Source organism: Anas platyrhynchos, chromosome 1 (assembly GCF_047663525.1).
Source record: "Anas platyrhynchos isolate ZD024472 breed Pekin duck chromosome 1, IASCAAS_PekinDuck_T2T, whole genome shotgun sequence".
In the NCBI taxonomy this organism is placed as follows: Eukaryota; Metazoa; Chordata; class Aves; order Anseriformes; family Anatidae; genus Anas; species Anas platyrhynchos.
The window spans coordinates 81,518,011-81,540,824 of record NC_092587.1 but is presented as its reverse complement, the minus strand read 5'-3'; the positions used below and the strand labels follow the sequence as shown (position 1 = coordinate 81,540,824).

The following is a 22,814-nucleotide window of genomic DNA, read 5'->3' as shown; positions in this document are numbered from 1 at the left end:
TTCAATAACAAGCTTTAACTTTTGGTTAGCCCTCAAAGTGTCATGCAGTTATAGATGATCTTTGTAGGTCCCTTCCAGCTGAACTATTCTATTCTACCCAATTTCTTGGAAGTTCTGAAAATCATAAATCATTTGAAGAGTATTACAGCTCCTGAGGATCCAAATGTCTTTTAATGATTCAGCACTATAAAACACTGAAGATTTCAAGCAGTAAAAAAAGACCAGCTATATGTTGTCCATCCTGTACTTAAGTGGTGCCAAGTGTGAAGTATTTCATGCAGCCAGTATCCCTGCAGCACTTTCTTTATGAAGATAAAGGATTCCCACAAAATTCAAGCACTGTCAATGATGACACCTGAAAAGCCACAGGGGACTTAGTGTTGCTGAACGGGCTAGCATTGATTACAAATTCTCTTCCATCATTGCATGTTTTTCTCTGAGGGGAAGTGGATTTGTGCAGTCACTTATCCTGCAGTACCCCAATGACATACGCCTTGAGTCTTGATGACGTGGTCATGCAAATGGCCCATCTAGGAGGGATTTCCTCAGAAATGACTGTTTTTTCTTCTGGGTTTATCTGACCCTCTGAGACTTAAGAAGAACAGTTACAACTAGAGATACTGTACTGTTTCACCACTGGCCACAGGATCTACTGAATCTAAGCTTTGAAGAAAAACCCGCACTTTCTAATCCTTTTGATTAAACCCATAAATCACAGACCTTCATTGAAGTATAGTCCAGCTTAGTAGGTGGACAGCTTGTAACCAAAGATCAGTAAACAGTACACACTACCACTCTAACTGACACCACCTGCAAAACCTGCATAAGAATGGCAGTCAAATATGCACCTGAAACATGCTTCTACAGAATGAATTTGGACATGCCTTTAGTATTAAGAAAAAGGCAAGATTATTCAAGCATTTCAAAAGCCCTCTAAAGAAGAGATGAGGGCCTGATAGGTTCTTCCTCTCCAGAAATGGAATGTATCTGTTTCTTTGAGCTCTTTCTTTCACAAAAAGTAAGAGACCAAAACAGAGGCAGCAGGGAGAATTGCCAGTCCTATAGCCCCCAATTACTACAGGAGACCGAAGGGTCAGTTCCATTATTCCATTTTATGAAAGCTGACAGGAGTTTGATCCACTACTCCGAAGAGGTTATCATCCTGCATTACTTTGCAGAAATCCCACCTCTAATATTGGTCCAAGTAGCTTATTCACTGGAGTCAAATGTAAACAATGGGCCTGTCCACACAATGAAGGAACTGTCCATTCTTAATCTAGAGTTATTTTCTTGACGGTCTTCCTTACTGGAAGAACACTTATGTGTTCAGATAAGCAGTCAGCAGAATAACTATTCTTCATGATTTAGTGCAAACCATGTTTCAGAACACAAGAATGAACACTGAAGCAGATCAACAGTCTATCTAACACAGTTTTCTATGTGCCTTGAGTGGCAGGAAGAGATTTAGAGCCAGCTTGCAAGCTTGGCCTCTCTCCGTTGCATTCAGTTACTACTTCTCCAGCATCCACAAAACTACAGTTGCTAAACGGTAGACACCAAACCATTCCTTCTAATATATCTTTATGAATTTATCTAATCCCAATTTTGAAAAATTGCTGATACTCTGTACATGCTTCTATGGCAACAGATTTGAAAATGTATCTATCCCTTCGCAACAAACTACTTTTATGTATTTTAAATTGATCTACCAATAGGAGCTGAGAACCTAACAATGCGAGATTTTATTTATTTATTTATTTTTACTGTTCCCATTCTTCCTAACTGTCCCAAGAGCTTTTCCAGATCATCTTGTTTTGTCCCACTGGAAAAATGCTTCTTCCTTATTTATGATTAACTGACTCCCCTAAGCCGGTATCACAGTAGAAATATTTATATAGGCATAACTTCCCTCTGCTACACTTTATTCAACAAATGTCCCTCACATTTGTCATACTTCTACATAAAAATCATCTAGATGCAAAGGAAATGCAACTTCAAAAATTCTTCAGGGTAAAGCAAATACCTTAAAAATTTTGGTAGCAGTCTTTTTCTTTTATCCTTTTGCGCATTTTGCACTGTGACTCATAACAGCATAATATTATCTCTCAGTGAGGAGATAAATGAACACAATCATGGAGAGTCAATAAACTACTGCATCAATTAATTTATAGTACACACACTGATTCATCATGTTTAGGTAGAGAAGAGTACAAGAAGTGAAGCTAACACTTCTTCCCATTCATGTAAAATGGGAAATCATGATAATGTCATACATCAAGTCAAAGGCCTATCCCTCTACCCCCAGATCTCTCCTACTACAACTACTTCTTTAACAATGAGATGCCCTTGTGTCTATGGTCATGCACCTCACTATGAAAAACTTATCCATCCAGCTCACAATGCTGTTGTGAAAAGCTGTCAGTTCTTCACAACTGTGTTGCCTGTGCAACACTTTGTGCATGACGTAATACTGCTTACCTTCATTCTTTGACCATAATTAAAGTAACTGCTATTCATGGAAATCTTTCTACATCTCAAACAGGAAGTGAATAGGGGTACAGCAACACATTATTTGTCACCCAGGGTTTTAGTATTTTGAAATTAATGTGATTTTCTACAAAAGTCACCACTGGTGCACACATAGCAGCACAGAGGATGTTTAATTCAATTTATAAATCATTACAGTAGTTCTTATATATCATTTTATCCTCTTACTTTTTGAGATTATTTTGATGACAACAAAGAATTTTTAAGATATCTGAGAGAAGAATGGAATTTGTTACAGACTCTTGTGGGGTTTTAATCATACATGCAATTTATTAATTTACATTAGAGATAAAAGTTCTAGGTGTTAATGTATAACTAGTCTTGAAATTATTTCTCATATTTCTCATATCAATGAAATATTTCCTCTTGCTGGTTTGATCAAGCCTATAAAACCAGCTAGAAGGTTTCACCTTGATCTGCAATGGAATGGGGATGTGTCTACATCTTTTGGGATTCTTTAGTTTACCACTGAAATATCAGTAGTCTTGAAGCTGAACTTCTGTGCTCTGACTATACATTTCCTATGGGGATCCAATCCAAGAACTTTCATAGGCCTTAAAGTAAATGGATTTTATTATTATTATTATTTTTATTAAGCCCCTGAGGCTTGGATTTACCCCATCAAATTGGATGCACAAATTACGAGCATCATTCCTCAAACAATACCTAGAGTAAGCGGACTGAGCTCAAAGATCTCTATCAGATATCTAATATGTCCACTAAATAAAAAGCGAGCTATGTATAGCTCAACTCTCCCCAGCAGGCTTCTCAAACTAAAGTTATCTGGGGAGTTATCTGTGAAGTCTTGCAACCTGTCCCATACACAGAATTGACATATTACGTATTTCTTTAGCTAACCACAGTGCTTTCCTTCAAATCTCTCTTCTTTGCTTACCTGGCTAGGCATATGCATCACAGCTTTGCTTGCCACCCTTCTTTTTCTTCCTGACCAAAGTTCATTCACCTCTGTCCTGTCTTTCCTCAAATTCTCACAATGCCTCCCCATTACGTTTTACCATGCTTTACAAGATGGACACTGACCTCTTGATATTATTGCAATTAAAAAAGAAAAAAAAAAAAAAGCAATAAAAAGCAATAAGGTTTCCCTAATTAAAGATACAAAAGCAGCTCCTTTCTTTGCTTACTAGGTACTTGAATTATACGCATACTAAATACCACAAAACATATTTTAAAGCTCCTGAATAAATTTCTTGCCACCTCACAGGATCTGATTTGATTTTTATAGTGATTCATGAGTGCCTTGTGCCATTCATGGGCTTTTAAAAAAACACTGGTAATCATACTCAAGTTTCTAACACTAACACCTGGAAGCAAAGCTTCAGCTTTGGTCTTTTAAACACATTATAGAGTGAAAATTAACAAACACTTTCTTGTGCACATTACCTATCACTTGTCTGATATAAACTTTCCTAAGAATAACAGGAATTGCAAAAGCATAGAGGTTATTCCATTTAATTTTTACTCAGTAAATGAAGGAGACTGTAGAAAGAAGAGAGATACCAGATCAATAACCAATTATAATTTTGCTCTGCTTGTCTCAAATTTTACCTTGCTTTTCTGGAAAGTTCTTGCAGTACAACTATGCACAGACCCTTGCAATACACTTCTATCTATGTGGAAATAAGCATGATTTTTTTTTCTTCAATTTCAGGTGTGGTTTACCTTTTATAGGTTTTATCTGTATAAAACCAGGATGATCTTCAGTTTTTAAATAATAGAATTAAACCTTTCTCAAGCAGTGTGTAAAATGTTGTATTTCCAAGAACTTAAACAAAGCATTTTATGTTTAAGGGATTTGACTTAATTATCCCTGAGGGTGGCCATATGTACTGGCTCTGGCTGGGATGGAGTTAACTTTCCCTGCAGTGGCCCACATATATTGCAGTGCTCTGCACCTGTAGCTAGAATAGCACTGGTATCACACTAGTTTCGTACAATTTCGTAGTGTTTCTCAGGGTACTGAGAGAACTGGCAGAGGAGTTGGCCAATCCGCTTACCATCATTTATCAACAGTCCTGGCTATCGGGGAAGGTCCCAGTTGACTGGCAGCTAGCAAATGTGACGCCCATCTACAAGAAGGGCCGGAGGGCAGACCCAGGGAACTACAGGCCTGTCAGTGTGACCTCAGTGCCAGGGAAGCTCATGGAGCAGATTATCTTGAGAGTCATCACGCAGCACTTGCAGGGCAAGCAGGCGATCAGGCCCAGTCAGCATGGGTTTATGAAAGGCAGGTCCTGCTAGACGAACCTGATCTCCTTCTATGACAAAGTGACGCGCTGGGTGGATTGGGGAAAGGCTGTGGATGTTGTCTACCTTGACTTCAGCAAGGCTTTTGACACCGTTTCCCACAGCATTCTCCTCAAGAAACTGGCTGCTCTTGGCTTGGACTGGCGCACGCTTCGTTGGGTTAGAACTGGCTGGATAGCTGGGCCCAAAGAGTCATGGTAAATGAAGTCAATTCCACTTGGAGGCCAGTCACTAGTGGCGTTCCCAGGGCTCAGTGCTGGGGCTGGTCCTCTTTAATATCTTCATCGATGATCTGGACGAGGGCATTGAGTGCACCCTCAGTAAGTTTGCAGATGACACCAAGTTAGGCGCGTGTGTCGATCTGCTCGAGGGTAGGAAGGCTCTGCAGGAGGATCTGGATAGGCTGCACCGATGGGCTGAGGTCAACTGCATGAAGTTCAACAAGGCCAAGTGCCGGGTCCTGCACCTGGGGTGCAATAACCCCAAGCAGAGCTACAGGCTGGGAGATGAGTGGTTGGAGAGCTGCCAGGCAGAGAAGGATCTGGGAGTGATGGTTTATAGTCGGCTGAATATGAGCCAGCAGTGTGCTCAGGTGGCCAAGAAGGCCAACAGCATCCTGGCTTGCATAAGAAACAGTGTGACCAGCAGGGCTAGGGAGGTGATCGTCCCCCTGTACTCTTATAAGGTGGTCTTATAAAAGTAAGATATGAACAATGAAAGCTTACAAGCCTAAGAAAAGGAATTTTTTATACTGAAGTTCTCTTCCATTTTAAGTTAAGAGTATTTCCAGCCATTTAAGGCTACACATAGAATCATAGAATCATAGAATATCCTGAGTTGGAAGGGACCCTTAAGGATCATCAAGTCCAACTCTTGACACCGCACAGGTCTACCCAAAAGTTCAAACCATGTGACTAAGTGCACAGTCCAATCTCTTCTTAAATTCAGTCAGGCTCGGTGCAGTGACCACTTCCCTGGGGAGCCTGTTCCAGTGTGCAACCACCCTCTCTGTGAAGAACCCCCTCCTGATGTCAAGCCTAAACTTCCCCTGCCTCAGCTTAACCCCGTTCCCACGGGTCCTGTCGCATGAACCAAGATATATGTATAAACACTTAAACATTGCAATGGGGAGGGAGAAAAAAAAAAAGAGAGAATATCTTTCTTTTTAAGAAAACTTCTAACTTTAACTTTTTAACTGTTAAACTGTTTAATTCTTTTTAACCATTATTTGTGGACAAAAGTTTGCAAAGCCCTTTATAAGGATTAAGATTTTTTTTTTTTTTATCTGCAGTTATGACTTTTTAAAAATATATTTACTGTCTTCATCTCTGATTCTGCTTTTGACTTTTTTTAGGGTTTTACAGCAAGGAGAATTTGGCATAAGCAGAAAATGCATGCTATTCACAGTATTCAAATGTATGTTGTTCATTAGGAGACAGCAGCAGCACTGACAGCTGGTAAAATAAAAAAAATAATTAAAAAAAATCATTAGTCTTCTATGGGAATTCCTTCCATTTGAAATTGCCTTTCATTCCATGAGAGAACCTAACATTTCAAATTGACTACAGAAAGAACTAATAATATTAAAACATCCTCATTTAATTGCTGCTGTCTTTATCAACCTAAAAAACCTCTCCTTTCTTGCTCAAAGTATGCAATTTGGGGTTTTCAGATAACATGCTTAATGATTTGAGCGTTGGTTATAACTACTTTTTCCATTTTAATCAGCCTTGTTCTGTCATATATCTTGGCTCTCAAAGTGTTGGCTGCAAGCATTTTCAGATAGAGGCTACTTTTAAAAACTATTTAATTATTAACACTATTTATCACTGGTTTTATTCATCTTAAGAGAAGCAAGCACAGAATGGTTCTCTGCAAAACACAAGACAACAGAAGCACTGAAACATAATCACATCACTCATCTTTTTTTTGTTGCCCTGATCTTGCCATCCAAACCTTAGTCCCCAGCCCCACTCCATGCGATCGTTTACCAGCTAGCTTCCATCCAGTTATACCCCCCATATCTCCTATTGCAAAGATCAGTTTTCTATTTCTAGGATATAGAACTGGGGATTAAAAATTATCTTCAGTCATGCTGATTCACTTAAATGTTGCTGACTGCACCAACAGGCTGTACAATATACAGGCTTTAGTTGCAGCATTTCAATTAGACTGTTGGATATGGAAAACATATGCACAAAACTATGGGGGAGAGGGAAAACAGCTCAAAGAAGAGTTAGTTCCACGATGCATCTTCCATGCTTATTTGACCATCATTTTTCAAGATAGGAGTTTGGTCTATTCCACCACTAGTATGAGCCTCACATTCCCATCAGGCAGTAAAGCGCCACAAAATCCTACACTGCACTGATCACACTCGACAGTACTATACACAAAAACTAACTTTAATCTATGTCTAACCATTTTTGGATTAGGTGCATGGCACTTTGCAGTAACATGCAAACAGAGACTATCTTGGTAGCAATCCCCCAAGGATTGGTAAGAGCACAGAGCCAGGGATTGTGAAAACTAGAACTTATTCTGGGAATAAGAAAATTGCTGATTTCTCCATTTTTAGCTCTCTCCAGTTCCAGCTTCTAAATCCAGAATCTTCAGACTCAGTCTCCTTCTCTCATGGTATGTTGGTCTTACTATTAAAGTGACTGAAACCAGCAGCAAGAACGGAGAATGTAACAGTCCCATTCAACTTCAAAAACATCTTACTTTTACACTATTTTTTTTTAAATCTTTATCAATTATATGTAGATATTTATTTAGAGGGCAACAGTAATGATTTATTCAAGTTCAGAGCTCAGACTAGAGCTCAGACTAGGCCCCTACTTTGATTTTGTCAGTCTGGTTACTCAAACTTGGCTCTTGTTTAGGAGACAGCAGAGGCAGTGAGGCAGACGGCAGTTCAGAGAGCATTGAGGCAGAAACAGCAGCTTGAAGAGATCTAGGTTGTAAAGAAGAGACAGATGACCTGGAAGGGAATGACTGGGTGGAATGATTAGATGAGTTAAATGCAGCATTCCAGGAAGCCCATGCGCAGTGAAGGCAGGTTAGAAAGCCCCACCAAAAACATGAACTTGCCACTGGCCAAGCCTGAAGAGCAACTAAGTCCATTGCCAGATCCTTCCCTCGTCTTCCTCCATCCTGCATTTCCAGCTCATTGTTTCCATACTCAGGAAATGGGAACATTATGTGTTCCCACTAATACTTAACGAAAATAGAAAAATCTTAAGAGGAAAAGGGAAGGCCAAGTGGATTATGGTAGAAAGATATTTCAGACTCATAAGATTTCTTTCTAATTACATGTGTACTATTTTTAGTGCCAGAGATGAAAGCAATCACATATAAGCCTCAGATCTCATCCTGCCTCCTCTGTGTCTTAAAGGCTTACTTATATTTCACTGTGGATGTTGGGGCTCATTATTCTTATTAACAATCATGTTCAATAACAAAAGCAAAGGACAACACTCAAAGTGAAGCAAGGACAACACACCACTTCCTTTCCTTCGATACCGGTCTCAACTGTAACACAGCAGATCCAAGACACATTTTCTGACATGAAGGTTGTCTCCCTCCCCAGTTACCAGAGAGAGTGTAATAATAAGAACTAAATAGGTAGTTAGTCACTATTTTGGTTCCCTGAGTTGCAGGAACCTTCAGCTGTCTGACTATCCAGAGCCACTTCTAATTAAGGATGGGTAAATTTATCCATGAGGAACAGGCAATTTTTAACATGATTCTTCTAGTCAACATTAGGATGACTTCTGACTGAAACAAGGAACGCAAGTCATGTATCACTCCTATTACGTTATTTCACCAAATTTGTTTCTAGTGCATAGCCCAGGGCCCTGAGCAAATGGGTGCTATAGTAAAGCACCAAAAGAAAACTAATTACTCTCAGCATCTGACTCCCAGATCTGTGTGTAACAGAAGAACACAACACCAAGATGCATGCAAACTACAGAAAACTCCCTCTATCAAGTCTCTGTTTAGCTGCTAGATCTGAACAGACCACTGACTTATACCCAGGTCAGCAGAATTTGTTGTCAAATCACGTTGTAGTACCAGGTCTCTGGCAATTCCCAATGCAGAAGTATGCTTAGCGAAGTATATGAGAAGGCCACTGAGAAGCTCTCTGTGCTAGTAATTAAATGATCATTCCTCAAGAGAATTATTCCAGTCCTGATATTACAGTGATGGCAGTGATAACTGCTGGTGTGACTGCCCCTTTATAAGCACCACATGCTTCAAATGGGATTAGCAAAGTCACTGAAAAGTGAAAATGCATTCCCATTGCTACTGGCACTAGCTCAAAGCCTACTGACATTAGAATGGGAAGGAGCTGTCTCAGAGAAAATTGCAAGCATCCCAGTCCAGCTGTGTTTCCATCAGCAATTCTTCCTGGTTCAAAGCCAGGAAGGAATAAATCCAAATATTTTCCCTGGTGCAGAAGGTATTTCTGATCCTGCTTACTGGGATCAAATTGAGCCAAGCTGTGTGTAAAGCAACATTTGGAAGTTCAATTTTTATAAACAGTTCAAACTCTGAATTTCCAAATTGAAGTTATTCAAACCCTATCCAGAGGTCTCCACAGCAAGATCTCCTTTGTGATATTCCATACACTTCTTAAATAATTGTTAGGAAGATAAAATAGCTCTGCCAAGGAACCCTAGTTCCATGTGTAGACATCCTCAGGATCTGCGGAAACCTGTTGTAAGCATGATGCTAAGAGCCCCCACACAGGCGTCTCCATCCCACACAGTGCCTCTGAAGTGGTCAGCTGGGCCAAATACATTCATATCGTGTGTGTGTTTTATATTAAGTGGGAGAGAGATTGGGTAATTTAAGGAAGCTTTGAAAGCTTTATAGAACTTGGTGGAACATCAGTGTGCCCCATTTTACCTTTCAAAATCAAAAGCTTGCTAAAACAGAAATAAACTAGACAGAGCTAGTAGTTCTCAGTTGCTACCTTCTAGGGTTTAATTACATGATTTAGACACACAGAATGTTTTCCGGAGACATGACACAGAGAAAAGCTGCATTTGGAAACTCCAGAATCAGCAGAGGATTCATTTACATGGCAAGCCTAGGGGGGAAAAAAAAGTCTGTCTGAAAATGAAGTCATGGATGTTTCAATCCACAGGTCTGGACAGGACAGAATTTCCATCCTGAGGTGAACCAAGACCTTAAGGATCTAGCCTTCACACGACTAGTTTTCAGACTGGATAGGCTGTGTTCTGACACTATCCACCATCTTGTCTAGCCCCAGAAAAGCACTTTTATTCTCCTCTTTTATTCTCTTCTTGTGTGCATGTGTGCGTGTATGTGAACACAGATGCATGTGTGCACATGTGCATGTGAAATATCTGAATACAACTTTCCTTGACAAACAAGCCCTGAGTAGCAGAATGCAGAGGGGCTTCTGGAAACATGGCAAACTGAAAACAGTGACTAGACAAGATTGATTCCCAAAGTTGCCTCTTATCTCAGAAGTGGTCTCTAGAACAATCAGGTATCACCTTCCTGACAGGAACATCAGCCTACTCCAAGGTGACCTTTTTTAAGAAAAAAGACAGCATTTTCCATAAAAATAATGTGTCAGTACTTCCACAAAATATACACTTAAATAAAAATAGGGTATGTATCAATAGCACACACAAAATTCTGTTACTGATGGCAGAGGAATATTTCCTGAAAGCAAAATATATGCTTCTGAGCAGAAAGTGTTAGTGTAGTTCTTCTCTTTGTTAAATATGAAACTCCTTGTTTAAACTGAATGTAATAAGAGTGATGATATAAAATGGCATCTTCTTACTCAGCAGGTTTACACCTCACATGTCAGAGCACAGTGGCTGACATGGGAAATTAGGGAGTTTTCATCCTTTTAGGGGTCTGCATGCCTAGTACAATTGTCAACAGAGAGATAGTTTTCTGCTATACAACAACTACAGAATTACACGCTAAATCTCCAGAAGTTATCCTTGTATACATCGCCTAAAGTCCACGACATTGCCTGATTGCCACAGAGAGCAAATATGGAAGAAGAGGAATGTCTGGCACAAATCTCAATAGACAGATGCTTAATGATAAAGTTGCAAAAATGTGGAAACTTGCTGAATTTGTTAGTAGCTGGAATTAGTAGCTGAGTTAGTAGCAGGAAAAAATATGTTAGCTGTATTGCTGTAAGATGATATACAGCTTTCTTACAAAACATACTTTCCTCTTTTAGACAGTAAGATATAGTAGTAACATAAAATTAAAGACTTTTTTTTTTTTAAAAAAAAAAAAAAGACAAAATTATAGCAGGATAATCAGTTTTCTCCTAAAGCTTTAACCATCTTTTCTCTTCACATAAAAGAGTCTTTTGGCTTTTTGAAAAACAAAACAAAACAAAACAAAACAAAACAAAACATTGTATCATTGTATGTTTATGAAAGAAAGCACTCTAACTGACACATTCTTCACAAACACTCTCCCACAATAGCACCCTTTATGGTGATACTGCCAACCTTTTTGGTTGTTAAACTACATTATATAGGTCTAGCTTGACCATACGTACCAGTTTCTACTTCTTCCATCTTCTATTGCTTGTGTATGCATTGACCATATATAAATATGGCCACAAAAATGAGTAATAAACTGTGAAACCTTAACAGTGCACTAAATGTACTTTACACTAATTTTCAGGGACTTTTTCCCACAGAAGCTACTAAGGCATAATGCATGCATAACACGGAAAAGGAGGTTATGGGGGAAGCAGACATAGATGGGAAGCATTCCTGATGCCAGAGAAAGAGCATGCGCAAATCTCAACAATGCAGGGGAAGGATGAGTCGGCCACAAAGCAATTCTGTATTAATGGTGGTACACAAAATAAGGGTTGAGAAACCATAGTGATCTCTTATGTGATTCTCTGCTTATGGCATATGCTGTACTACTGGGGGAAAGGGGAAAAACACCTTGACCTGGTCACAAAAAGGACTGTACACAGTGAATTTGTATAGGCATAAAGAAGACAATTCTCAGTTGAGTGAGGTATCAGCTCTCTTGTCAAACACATAGCCTACAGGAGCAAGCCATCCTGGAGAATAAGCAGCTGTCTCCTTGGGACAACTTGCTGCCTCTCCCCAAATTAGCATTTACACCATGTCAGTGGGTCTGCCTGCAAGTGAAATACAGAAGGTGAAGTCAGTACTAGCCTTGGTCAAAAGAAAAGAGACATTTCTTGCCCAATCCCCTCTAAAAACAGTGTCTATAACCCAAGCTGTTCTTGCCACAGTTAATAGCGTGGAAGAGCTGAGAACCTCAGAACAAAGCAAGAAAACAAGTCTTTCTGCATGGTTTCAGTGATTATAGAGGATAAAATCTTACTTCATACAAGCTCCAATGCCCCAAAGCAATGGTCTTTTCTAGTATCAAAATATATGGCCATACCTAGTATTCTGTGTAGCTCAGTCAAGGAATTCAAATAAGGGTGAACTCAGAAGGCACAGTAAATACATTTAAAGATTGGAGGGGCACCAGTCCTTGACAATGAACTAAAAACTGCATATATATAATTCAGCTAAGAGCACATACATGCAAAAGTCAGTACAGGAGAGAATCAATTACCTCCAGCTATACGAGGTTTGCAAAATAACCTTAAGTGGCACAAAGAGTTGAATATAGGGAATGAAGTTCTAAAGAAAAAACAGTTGTTTTTTTTTGTTTGTTTGTTTCTTTGTTTTGTTTTTCAGTATAGAGATCAGGTAACATGTAAGAAACAGGATTATTAGATTGTGCAGCATCTCTTCCTTCACTGTTCAGCTGTACGTTTACTTTAAAGCACCTCAGCACTGAAGTAATCTCAAACTGGGAATGAAGAAAGCCCTAAAAACAGTCACTGCAATCCTGTATTAGTAGGTGAAGGTAGGCAGATAAGTTGTGACTAAAGAAGAGGTGCTCCCTCATCCAGTCTCCATGTTTCTGATTAGGATCTGTGTAGCAAGGAAAAGGGGAACCTCCCTTGCTCATCCCAGCTGAGGCAGCAGATCCGTCTCTGTAACAAATGTGCCTAGTAGCAGCTAATCATTCCCCCATCTTAACTTTGTTCTTTTCATTTGCCCTCTCACTCTCCTTCCTCATCAGTTGATGAGCTGATATCATTCCTAAATGAGGGATGCCCCTTGGGAGATTTGCTTCACTATCTTGACTTTATTTATGTAACTTGTGAGGGAAGCAGGTGAAATTCACTGCTCTCTTCAACCAAACAAGTGGGGTAATAGCCAAAGAGACTTCAGACTAAATAAAATTATCTCAGTGGGTCACAAAAGGCAAATTTAAAATACCCAACACAGCAACAGTCATATCATAATTTAATGAGTTGTACTAACTATTCTCCATCTTGAAAAATACAGTAGCACAGCTTTCCTCTGCCACACTTATACAGATTTCTGTCCCCTGCAGGAGCATTCAACAACCCTATCCACAGAAAAGGCCACAAAGCCTTCCTTATATTGGTCCACCAGAATCAGGAATCAGCACCAATATCAAGCTACCTTTGCCTCCCTGCTTCAGAGACTTCTAAGGCAAGATTCAATCATAGCTCTTAAAGATGGGGGGGGAGGGGGGAAAGACAATAACGACAACAAAAGCACATAGGATCAGACCACACCAACCATGCATGTGTTAAAAGTATCTGATTTTGATACTGATTTCCATGAGAAGAGAAACTGTGACATGATTTCATATGGCTTTTCTCTCCTTGCCCGCACACGGCATCTGACATAAGTGAGCTTGGGGGTCTCTGGACCCTCCCAAGTCCCAGTAATGCAGACTTCCATACAGCAAACACTAGGATATGGAGGGATAAAACAAAACCAACCAATGAACCACCACCAACAATGAAAAAAACAACACAATTTTTTGGAGTCTTAATCACATTCCGAAGTAGTACTTCATTTGTCATCTTTCTTCCCCGCCCCACCCCCACCCCCCAAAAGCAGAGACCCAATGATATCTTAGAAGATGGCTCTCTTCCTCCGGTCTCTTTGGACAGGTTCACAACATCCTTTCCCGCCAGCCTGCTCGCCCGCCACAATACCTTTTGTAGGACTCCAGCAACACCCCCTTCACTTCCCAGAATTACTCAAGAGGAGGCCTTCCCACCAAAGCTGTAAAGAGCTGTCTCGTGGCATCAGAAAAGTTGGACAAAGGCTGTTTTCACCGTGTAAATTACACCATCTTGGTGGGCCAGCGCTGGGTCATTCCCGCTCTGCGCCCACTATCTCTTTGTCCCCCAGCCCAAGGCACAGCCAATGGATGTCTTCAAGAAGCCTGACGTTTGTGACCAGTCCCAGTTCTCGCACTCCTCTCCTGGCCCTTCTCTGGTAATGTTTTTTCTCTACCCACCCGGGTTCTCTCTCCCATAGACGCCTCTCTTCCTCCCGCTTACCAGGATCTTTCTCTTTCTCTCTCCCTCCCGCTCTCTCCGCCCTCCCCCTCCCCCCTTTTCCCTTTCCCCCTCCCTCTCTTTCTCCCCCTTCCCCCTCCCTCTCTCTCTCCCCTCTGCTCCTCCTTCCTTCCTTCCTTCCTTCCTCGCTTGCTTGCATCCTTCCTTCCTTACTTCCTTCCTTCCCTCACCTCACCCCCCCGTACCCCTCCTCCTCTCTCTGTGCTTTACCCCCTCAACCTCTCTTCCTCTCCAGAGGCCCAGCCTAGTGCAGCACTCGAGAGTACATGGGGATGGGGAGCTGCGCGACTGAGACGGCACGCTGCGAGTCAGTGGCCACTGCTGTCACCACCCCTCTCTACCATTGCCTCGGCCCACCCCCTTCGCCCCCCTCCAGCATAACGGACTGTCCCATGCAGGATCGTGTAGCCCAAGCTCACTGCAAGGTGCAGACCCCACCCCCTCCGCCTTACACCGGCACCGCTGAGCGACACCGGCTTCGATCCTCGGTTAAAATCACGGCTGTTCCCTCCCGCAGCTCTCAGACAGTGAGTGCCTCTCAGAGGGAGAGCCTCCGGGTGGGCTTCCCCCGCTGCCCTGTATTCCTGCGGCATGCCCGAGTAGGACTACAGCGCCGGTAGGTCTGCCCCTGCCGCCTCACGTGGCAGCCAGCTTCATGCTAGAAGTCAAGAGTTGCAGCAATACGGGACTAAGACTACGAATTAGTGATTCTTGGCTGGTCTCTCGTTGAAATTAGTGTTGCTGTACGGCATCTGCTATTGTTCTGTGGAAAACTAGCTTCAGGCTAGCACAGGCTTGCATGCTTGCACTCCGCTTCCAAATGTTGAAGGTAAAATGTCACAGAGGCTGTGTGCTTCCTTAATTCTACTTACTAGCAGACCACCATTCTGCTTTAATTCCCAGCAGTGGCCTAAATAATCCAACGGGGGGGAGGGGGGGGGGAGGGGGGAGGGGGGGAAGGAGGAGGGGGATCATCAGTAAAGAGCGGATCCCAAAGGAGAATGTCAACATCAGATACGGAAAAAATGGACTGGAAGCATCTTTCTGGTTCACTCTTTTCTCCTAGTGCAAGAACATAAATAAGAGTCTGCCTACTCAAACTGGAAATGTAACTGGCTGAATTTGGAAAATGCTAGAGGACTAGGCATGCTGCACAGCCCTCAGATTTTATCTACCATCCACCTGAGTTACATTCACAGCAAGTTACAGAGACAAGCAGCAGAAAATTAGGATGCCATCAGCTACGGTGCAAACAATGTGCACTCATTAGGACTGAATGGAAAATATGACAAAAAACAGTGGCTTATAATTTCACAAATACTTGTGTGATAATAGAGTGGAATATTGTGCTTCTGCTCCCAAAGTAAATTCCTTTTGGTCTGAAATATAAGCCTCACATTACATGCAATACGAAGTGCCACATTACAAGGAAATCATATGAATGATTCCCTTAAACACCGGGAAACATATAAAAGCAAATATGCACATTAGACACCCTATTTCAGGGAAAAAAGTATAGGTTTCTTCTTAAAAGAAGTACTGTCTGAAGTTAGTGCTACATCTCTGAGTTCAGAAAGCTAGGGCTAGTTTCCACACATTGCAGTCTTGTCTAGCAGTTCCATATATAGATGGAATAGCACAAGTACCTACATCCTCATAGGCAGTATAGGTTCTTTCTTAATTCTCTCTGTGGGGGTTTCTAGACATGAGCTAGAGTAGACCTCTTTCCTTCTGACTCTTTTCCCCTCCCCCAGCCTGATTCTAAAAGAAATTGGCTTCAGGAGGAATTGCAGGTACTCAGCTTCTCTCAGAATCCGGCCCTTACTTGGTTCAGCGGTAAATTTTTGCACATTTTTGATGTCTAGAACAAATGCTCGGCTTTATCTCCATAGTGCTTGAGACCACCAATACATTTAACAGGGCATGCCCAAAAAGGGGCGGACACTAAGTAAATGATTTGGGGTAAAGTATTCAATATATATATATATGCATTATGGGAAGACTTTGGCATATGTAATGCCTACAGTGTACATAAACTGAACAGGTTTTTTGAACCAGTTACGCACAATAGGAGGAACTATCCCCCGTGCATCCAGTGCTGCAATAAAAAGGATGCTTGCTTTCTCAAACTCCATAATTGAGTCTTAGAGAGTTTCTTTCACTGGCTTTTACAGTAACATTTTCCTTCTTTTTTAATTGTAGTAATATACAGAACATCTGGCCCCTAGAAAGGAGCAGTGAGACTCTACCATTGTATTGGGGTCAGGAAACTGGGTAACTGGAAATTTTGTTCAATAGCTGAACTAACACTTCCTCCCCTTTTTGATAATGGAATATTCCAGAGAGTGAGAGACAGAGATCCACCCACACCCCCACATCCCCTCACACACACACCCACCACTCCCCAAACCTCCTCCTTCCTGTGAAATGAAAGCCAAGCATGAAAAGTGCTGCCTTTCTGAATGAAATCTAGGCAAAGTTCCCACGTTCCTGTGATACAGGGACACACACATGTACACAACGTCCACACCCTCTATTTTAAGATAATAATTTACTGGAAGGGAAGATGACAGTCAGTTCTTTACTAGGGGTTAACTTTAAGGTATTGTTAAAATATTCTTTCTTTGATGCTACATCATTTTGCAATATATACATTTATATCTTTAAAAACACTTCTACTTCATGAAACCTTCCAGTACTAGGCAGATTATCACATGTCAACAAACAAACAAACAAAAAACCAACAAACAAAGTCCCACTCCTCTCTAAAATGTAAACAGTCACAGCCCAGATGTGTCAGGAATGGAGAGACAACAGCTCTCCATCCCAAACTACCACAGGTGGATCAGATTCTTAGGACGGTCTTTAAATGTAGCAAAAAAACTTTAAACTAGGTAAGAAGAGGGATGGGGCCGAAACAAGGATTGTTGGAGCTGTGCCAGGGGGAACAATGGCAAGGCCGGGGGATAAGGTAATGGCCCAGCTGAAGTGCATCTACACCAATGCACGCAGCATGGGTAACAAACAGGAGGAGCTGGAAGCCATCGTGCAGCAGGCAGGCTATGACTTGGTTGCCATCACGGAGGTGTGGTGGGACCACTCTCATGACTGGAGTGCTGCAATGACTGGCTATAAGCTCTTCAGAAGGGACAGGCAGCACAGAAGGGGTGGTGGTGTGGCTCTCTATATTAGAGCATCTTTCGATGTTGTAGAACTCAAGGCTGGGAATGACAAGGTCGAGTCCCTTTGGGTTAAGATCAGTGGGAAGGCCAACAAGGCTAGCGTCCTGGTCGGGGTCTGTTATAGACTGCCGAACCAGGATGAGGAGACGGATGAGGAGTTCTACAGGCAGCTGACAGAAGTTGCGAAATCGTCGGCGCTTGTTCTCGTGGGGGACTTCAACTTCCCTGGCATATCCTGGAAGCACAACACAGCCCAGAGAAAGCAGTCTAGGAGGTTTCTGGAGAGCGTGGAAGATAGCGTCCTGACACAGATGGTTAGTGAGCTGTGGTGGTTTTACTCAAGTAGGCAGCTGAGCTTCACCACAACCGCTCTCTCACTCCCCCTCTCCTCAAAGAGGAAGGAGGAGAAAATACAACACAGAGAACTCGAGGTTTGAGATGAGAAAGGTTTAATTAAAGGGAAAGGGAATGGGGAAGAAAAACAGAAACAAAAGAAACAATCAGTCCACGCGGAAGCACAGAGAGAGAAAAAAATATTCTCTACTTCCCATCAGCGAGCGGTGTTCGGCCACGTCCTGGGAAGCAGGGCCTCAAATGCGTAGTGGTTGTTCAGGAGGAACAGCCCCCTCCCCCACCAGAGCCCCCCCTTTTATTGCTGAGTGTGACATCAGGTGTTATGGAATATCCCTTTGGTTGGTTTAGGTCAGCTGCCCCGGCAATGTCCCCTCCCCATCACTTGCCCACCCCCAGCCTGCTGGCTCTTGGGGGCTTGGAAGGAGTCCTGATGCTGTGCCAGCCCTACACAGCAATAGACACAACACTGGAGTGCTCTCAGTGCTGTTCCAGCTATGAGTACAGAGTACAGCACTGTGCGGGCTGCTGCAGGGAAAAGGTGACTCCAGCTCAGACAGACCCAACACATGAGTCTACCGGGGTGGTGCCCCGCTAGACCTTCTCTTCACAGACAGAGAAGGACTGGTGGAGGATGTGGTTGTCGGGTGCTGTCTTGGGCAGAGTGACCACGAAATGGTGGAGTTCTCTGTTCTTGGCGAGGCCAGGAAGGGGACCAGTAAAACCACTGTATTGGACTTCCAGAGGGCTGACTTTGTGCTGCTGAGGACACTGGTTGTTAGAGTCCCTTGGGAGGCGGTTCTGAAGGGCAGAGGGGTCCAGGAAGGCTGGGCACTCTTCAAGAGGGAAATCTTAATGGTGCAGGAACGGTCTGTCCCCACGTGCCCAAAGACAAGCTGGTGGGGAAGAAGACCAGCCTGGCTGAACAGAGAAATGTGGCTTGAGCTTAGGAGAAAAAAGAGGGTTTATAATCTTTGGAAAAGTGGGCAGGCCACTCGGGAGGACTATAAGGATATTGCGAGGCTGTGCAGGGACAAAATTAGAAAGGCCAAAGCTCATCTGGAGCTCAATCTGTCTACTGCCGTTAAAGATAACAAAAAATGTTTTTATACATGCATCAACACAAAAAGGAGGACTAAGGAGAATCTCCATCCTTTACTGGATGCAGGGTGAAACTTAGTTACAAGAGATGAGGAAAAGGTGGAGGTGTTTAATGCCTTCTTTGCCTCAGTCTTTAGTGGCAATACTGGTTGTTCTCTGGATACCCAGTACCCTGAGCTGGTGGAAGGGGATGGGGAGCAGGATGGGGCCTTCAATATCCACAAAGAAATGTTTGGTGACCTGGTACAGCACTTGGATGTGCACAAGTTGATGGGGCCGGATGGGATCCACCCGAGTGTACTGAGAGAACTGGCAGAGGAGTTGGCCAAGCCGCTTACAATCATTTATCAACAGTCCTGGCTATCGCGGGAGGTCCCAGTTGACTGGCGGCTAGCAAATGTGACGCCCATCTACAAGAAGGGCCGGAGGGCAGACCCGGGGAACTACAGGCCTGTCAATTTGACCTCAGTGCCAGGGAAGCTCATGGAGCAGATTATCTTGAGAGTCATCACGCAGCACTTGCAGGGCAAGCAGGCCCAGTCAGCATGGGTTTATGAAAGGCAGGTCCTGCTAGACGAACCTGATCTCCTTCTATGACAAAGTGACGCGCTGGGTGGATGAGGGAAAGGCTGTGGATGTTGTCTACCTTGACTTCAGCAAGGCTTTTGACACCATTTCCCACAGCATTCTCCTCAAGAAACTGGCTGCTCTTGGCTTGGACTGGCGCACGCTTTGTTGGGTTAGAAACTGGCTGGATAGCCAGGCCCAAAGAGTCGTGGTAAATGAAGTCAAATCCAGTTGGAGGCCGGTCACGAGTGGCGTTCCCCAGGGCTCGGTGCTGGGGCCGGTCCTCTTTCATATCTTCATCGATGATCTGGACGAGGGCATTGAGTGCATCCTCAGTAAGTTTGCAGATGACACCGAGTTAGGTACATGTGTCGATCTGCTCGAGGGTAGGAAAGCTCTGCAGGAGTATCTGGATAGGCTGCACCGATGGGCTGAGGTCAACTGCATGAAGTTCAACAAGGCCAAGTGCCAGGTACTGCACCTGGGGCGCAATAACCCCAAGCAGAGCTACAGGCTGGGAGATGAGTGGTTGGAGAGCTGCCAGGCAGAGAAGGACCTGGGAGTGATGGTTGATAGTTGGCTGAATATGAGCCAGCAGTGTGCTCAGGTGGCCAAGAAGGCCAACAGCATCCTGGCTTGCATAAGAAACAGTGTGGCCAGCAGGGCTAGGGAGGTGATCGTCCCCCTGTACTCAGCTCTGGTGAGGCCTCACCTCGAGTACGGTGTTCAGTTTTGGGCCCCTCACTACAAGAAGGACATTGAGGTGCTTGAGCGGGTCCAGAGAAGGGCGACGAAGCTGGTGAGGGGCCTGGAGAACAAGTCCTACGAGGAGCGGCTGAGGGAGCTGGGTTTGTTCAGCCTGGAGAAAAGGAGGCTCAGGGGCAACCTTATTGCTCTCTAGAGGTACCTTAAAGGAGGCTGTAGTGAGGTGGGGGTTGGTCTGTTATCCCACATGTCTGGTGATAAGACGAGGGAGAATGGGCTTAAGTTGCACCAGGGGAGTTTTAGGTTGGATATTAGGAAGAACTTCTTTACTGAGAGGGTTGTGAGGCATTGGAATGGGCTGCCCAGGGAAGTGGTGGAGTCACCATCCCTGGAAGTCTTTAAAAGACGTTTAGATGTAGAGCTTAGGGATATGGTTTAGTGGGGACTGTTAGTGTTAGGTCAGAGATTGGACTCGATGATCTTGAGGTCTTTTCCAACCTAGAAATTCTGTGATTCTGTGATTCTGTAAAAAATAGCATAACTTATGCAACTGTGAGGTCCCATGATATGGATCTGTGGTCTCCAAAGTGGGGTGCATGCATCCCTGGGAGTGCATGAGATGACCCACTGGGGTGTAGGAAGAAAATATTAGAGTTTCAGTAATACACGTTATAAATAAATATTGGAGGTGCATGCTCAAAATGTTTTTAGTGATAGGGGTACATCAAAAAAGTTCGGAGAGTACCGATACAGACAATCATGTGAATGGTCACATATGCAATTTATGGACACAGAATTACACCCAACAGCACAGCACAAATGTCCAGACAAACAAACAAAAGTGCAAAAGAAGATGCACTTCTTAAAACAAAGGTCAGAATAACAAAGCATAATCCATTTCAAAGTAATCTCTGTACTGTGTGGAACATGTTGGGTCCTGAAGAGAAAAGATGTGGAATGTACAGGGGAGACCACACAATGAGAGAAGAAAAAAACAAACATCCATGAAAATGGCTGAGGAGGATAAAAGGGAAGTCTGTGTCTAAGACATGGGGAATAGAGTTTCAAAAGAAAAAGAAAAGGGAGGGTGAAAGTGAGAGAGGTAAGAGACAGCCAGAGAAAACAAGACATGCACAGAGTAACCATAAAAGGGAAGGAAAGGGAAGCAATAAAGAAAGGGGAATAGCAAATAGAATAGCAGGCAGAGGAAAGAGTATGAAGGGTAGTAGTTAAACATAAAAATAAAAACAAACAAACATTTTACAAGCTGTTTTGAAGCAGAACTATTTTTAGTGGATAAATTCTTCTTCAAGAAGATTGTTTTCAAGATCAGATTTATCAGAAGTTTAAAATAACACAATTTTCCTAACAATATTTCTAAAAAATATCATAAAAATGAAGTTATTAGGTGTAAATTGAAACCTTGCAATACTCTTCTGGATATAACCTATTTGTGGCCTTGTTTTGTCTGTTACTGTGTCTGGTGACAAGAAGGTATTTTCTCTCTAAGAAAGCCTAGTGTTTAAAAGAAGAAACTTAAAGAAAATTAACAGGAGTTAATTAAATAGGATTTAGAGAAGCTTGGAAATACAAAAGGACTACAAGGCAAGATCAAGTGTGAAAGACCAGAAGCTACAGAGTTGCAGTCTCTACACTGGCTCTTGGTAGCCATGAATATCTGGTCATAATTTTTTTTTATTTTTTTATTTTTTTATCTTTATAACAAATAATGAGCTTTTCCACAAACAAGAAGACTTCTGAAGGGTTTCATTTTCCCCTTGAAAGAAGCAACATGTTTCTGCTTCCAGAGCAAACGTTGTCAACTTTGATCCTTTTATTCTGTCACTCACTTCTGCTTAGAGCACTGTTTCCTGAGGTTTAATGGAAGTAAAGTCAAACCAGAAATGGAAAAAAAAATAATATATATATATATATATTAGCTGAATATGTACACATTTGTAAAGTATGTGTATCAGTCTCAAAGGTGAAGAGTTAGACTCATGCCTTTGCAGTGGAGCCTATAATGTAAATGCTTGTACTATCTATCCATTTTATAGAAATCTGCCTATATAATACAACATTTTGACATATTTATCACACAGGTTAAACACTGGCATTCATAATGCTAATACCAAAAATAAAACCAACTATCTAAGCTGTATACCAGGATCTCCTGGAAAAATTGTACAAGAAGAAGCAGATGTCTGGGAATCCATGCCTGGTTTTATAGTAATTCTGGTTCCATGCTGGGACTGGACTCTTTGGGTGTATTTAGTCAGTTTTGTATAGACTTGCAGTCCAGTTGGGTGAGTTCAATACTAGCTGCTGGCTTTTTACCTGAATACCTAGACCTAGTAAATTAATTTGAAGTTAATTGGGACATAAGACACAACAGGGATTCTGAAGCTTCAAAAAAATAGTAATTTTTTTTTTTTGAAATAAATTTAAAAGCCCCATAGCTATCACTCGGGAACAGAAATGTACAGTTATATGACAAATAAATGTATATTTATCTTGTGCATGTTGTTAATAAAGCCTTATGAACTCCCAAGAAAGTATGAACGTGTATCTCTTAAAAGGCACATATTGCTCCTGTAATCTTCTCTGTCTACTCTTGTACTCTTCATTGT

The 22,814-nt window shown here is 42.3% G+C and overlaps 1 protein-coding gene and 1 long non-coding RNA gene across 6 annotated transcripts in view; one reads left to right on the top strand and one right to left on the bottom strand.

Annotated features, from left to right (window-relative positions):
* The window catches only part of EPHB6 (EPH receptor B6), an 83,617-nt gene extending 68,412 nt beyond the window's left edge, over positions 1-15,205 (bottom strand). Inside the window, exon 1 of one of the 5 annotated variants that reach the window (XM_072043165.1) lies at positions 14,731-15,205. The gene's annotated coding sequence lies outside the window, so the exon portion shown is untranslated. Of the gene's footprint in view, positions 1-4,565; positions 5,318-13,909; positions 14,332-14,730 lie in introns of those variants that run through there. The other 4 variants (XM_072043163.1, XM_072043156.1, XM_072043160.1 and 1 more) reach the window with 4 other exon arrangements.
* LOC140003370 (uncharacterized) lies at positions 14,058-21,119 on the top strand. Its single transcript, XR_011811874.1, has 2 exons — positions 14,058-14,195; positions 14,514-21,119. It is a non-coding gene; the product is annotated as an uncharacterized lncRNA (long non-coding RNA).
* The last annotated feature ends 1,695 nt before the right edge of the window (positions 21,120-22,814 follow it).